The 3,474-nt window shown below is 41.3% G+C and overlaps 1 pseudogene; it reads right to left on the reverse strand.

Annotated features, from left to right (window-relative positions):
* Positions 1 to 788: 788 nt before the first annotated feature.
* The window catches only part of LOC110290338, a 5,406-nt pseudogene continuing 2,720 nt past the window's right edge, over positions 789 to 3,474 (reverse strand).

Genomic DNA, 3,474 nt, shown 5'->3' on the forward strand with positions numbered 1-3,474 from the left:
GAGGGGAGGGGAAGTGGGAGAGGGCGAGGGCGAGGGAGAGGGAGAAAGAGTAGAGGCTGGCCTTGAGCACTGGAGAGAGATGGGGAGGGGGAGCAGAAGGGAGAGGACAGAGCGAGAGCAAGAAAGCTAGAGGACAACAAACTCTTAACTCTCCTGCTTTCCAGTGATTGGGCTACACATAGGCTGTGTTACAACACGCGGCAAGCCACGTTTCTGTATACCCATAACCACATTAAGCTGCCAGGGATGCTGAGAGATGCAGCCTCCATAACAAGAAAAGGAATGCTAAAGTATAGGCAAATTACTTATTCCATTTTTTAATTTTGTCATTAGAGCCCACAAAACACACACACACACACACACCAAAAATGGTCTATCGTTTTATAAACCTTGAATGACCACGGACGGATATTGAGCAAGGTGGTTATGGCATTGTTATGGTTCAGATCATTCCCATCTTAACTGTCTTAATTATATGAGAGTGAAAATAAAACTCCAAACTTTTTCATCGAATCGAGGGAACCATGAAAAACAGTGTCAATTTCAAGCACACCTGTACAGCTGAGCACACAGCATGCTGGGATTTGGAAAGCAACAATGGGAAGCAGAGAACCTTTGTGCAACCTCCAAGAACGTTTATATCAAGGATACCATTAGTTCTCACTGTGAGAGAAGCTATGCTAAGCTCTTTTTTCCCCCCAATATATAAATCTTTTATTCTCCCAAAAGAACCCAAATTGTACTTGTGATCAGGATCTCGTTTCTAGAGCCAGGAAACTGAGGCTTCCTCACTCGTCAGTCTGCTGCACATTTCCCTTCTCAGACACATAGATGGCGTCCAAAAACTTCCTAATATCTTTGTTTTTAACTGTTGTGGCTTGCTGAATCAAAGCAGCTGAATTTGAAGCAAGTTCAGTATCATTTCCTGCAAGGATTAACGCATCCTTCTGGGCTTGAGAGATAGAACAAGCAACACCTGTCCTCATTCGAACCCTGCGGATGTATTTTTCACCCAAGAAATTTCGGATTTCAACCAAAGACCCATTCTCCTGACGTTGATGGGGAAGTGAGCATACACAAGACCGCATCTTGTATCGGAAGCCCAGTGTAACACCCTTGATCATGTTCTGAACATGACTGCAGATGGTTCTGACAGTGGCCAGTTCCTTTCTGTTACTCCACCATTTGTCAACCCGGAGCCTTTTCTTTTTCTTTCCAAGAAGACTCAGCTCCACACCGATGTGATTGAAGTCCCTCGGCAGAGTTCCCCCGGGGCCCTTCACGATGACTGTGCTGAGTCTTTTCCGAGATATCATCAGCAGAAGGCAAAGTTTAGTAAGTTCTTTGTTGGATGGAGCAGAAGGAATGGAGAGAAAATACAGTGTAAAGTATGAATTAAACACCGACATCCTACTTCAGATACGCCATTGCTGCCAGAACTGTACCACAGAGCTTGAGTTTGTAACCCAAGTTTCCAGCACTGTTTGGCCAACAGTGCTGAAGCTCCCTGACCGGAAACAGGAATTCAGGGCCTGAGTTAAGTGCCTGGAGGAGCAAAGTGGGCTTGGTTTCTGTTTCCAGGAGCAGACCTAGGGACACCGTTGGGCTTGCTATTGGCCAACTCGGTGAACGCAGGAGGAGTTCCAGGTCTCACCTTCCTTTGACTCCTTTCCTTGCTGACCTTCAAATGCTTTCCTTTAATTGTAGCCTTAAGCCACACATTGCTCTATATTCTAGGGTTAGTGTGTGAAAGGATTCCTGTCCTGTTTTTACTAACTCTTTAGAGATGGAGAGAAATGTATGAGTCCACAAAGACAGGGTTATCAATTCAGCTAAACTGGGCTGCAAATCGTAACAAAAAGGATGAAGGGAAAAACCAGAGTGTAATGTATGAGATTTTAAAGGGATTTGTTTGTAATACCGGAAGAAAAGGGTTTTGTCTTAGACTTTTTAATAAGTCTCCTATGCCCCCTTGAAAAGGTAGCTGCAACACAATCATATAAACAAAAAGGTGTCTGGAGAAGCTGGCGTTACAGTTAAGGATTTGGAGTTCATCAGCAGATAATTGTTAGCTCCAACCATGTGCCTCCATTATTGCACAAAGAGAAAATGTGTAAAGTCACCAAATTGTTAATTATGCCAGAGTGCTTTTGAGGCAGATTCTCAAGGCATCTATACTGATTAATTCTATTTCAAATAAATGTTGCATTTTAACATCAGGACAAGATTTAAAAATAATTTCAAGTAATTTTCTTTAGATCATAATATTAATAACCTCAAAAATTGTCTCTAATGGGGTCTCGTGTGCTTTCAGAGATTCTAATGGGAAAGTGTGTGAGGCAGAGCCCACGGTTGGGCTTAAAGCCTACTGAGCACTGCGTGTTACAATGGCTGACCATTTCAAAGGTAGCTTTAGCACTTTCTATAGTCAGAGGGTTGACAGATTTGCATCTTTCATCTAGTTTTCCTCTCTGTGAACCGGTAATAAGCCATGCCTGTATTCAGTAGGTGGGGGAGGTAGTCACACAGGGAAATCGTGTACTATATTGTATGTGAGTGCAGGAAAAGATGGGGGCAGAAGGAGTCTTATTTTTATTACCCTTGAGAATCACTGTGGCCTGTAGTAGTCATTAATGCTCATGAAAAGCAATGGGATCTTTTGGGATAGAATGATCAATAGTGTGATACTCTTCAATGACTGCTGTTTCTGGTAGGTCTGCAAGAGAGAAAGCTACCTTTTCCTCCTGTGTTGGATTGCAAGTACAAGGGAAGAAAAGGTGTAGAAACACACAACACACACATACACACAGTCACACACACACACATTCAAGGTCAAGCAATTTACGATATGATCTCTGTATGGAAACACAAAAATCTGGAATTATCTAAGGTCCTAGGCCTCTGGTGTTTGTTAATGCTAAGAAATACGATCACTTACCATTTAACATGACTAATGGTGTTTTTATTTTATTGCATCATTTTAATATGAAAGTGTTCCTAAATTTGCTTAATTACTTGGGTTCAGTTGGTAAACTGAAGTAACAATTTCCACTCATGTTTATCTTTACACCTACTATTTAAATATTTCAAGCCTAAGCATATTATGCTGTTGTGATTTTAAAATAAGTAGTGTAAAAAAAATGTTACAACAGAAAGACATGGGGCAAAAAGAAAAAAAAAATAGATCTCACTAGCTACCACATTTTTAACTAAATCAAAGAAATATGATCTGAGTAGTGCACTTAGCTGTTTTAACACAGGAGTGATATGATTTAAAAATGTGTCTATTGTTTTTTTTTAATATTTTTATTACATATTTTCCTCAATTACATTTCCAATGCTATCCCAAAAGTCCCCCATAGTGCCCCCCCACTTAGCTACCCACCCATTCCCATTCTTTTGGCCCTGGCATTCCCCTATATTGGGGCATATAAAGTTTGCAAGTCCAATGGGCCTCTCTTTCCATTGATGGCC

The sequence above is a fragment of the Mus caroli genome, chromosome 2 (assembly GCF_900094665.2).
Source record: "Mus caroli chromosome 2, CAROLI_EIJ_v1.1, whole genome shotgun sequence".
In the NCBI taxonomy this organism is placed as follows: Eukaryota; Metazoa; Chordata; class Mammalia; order Rodentia; family Muridae; genus Mus; species Mus caroli.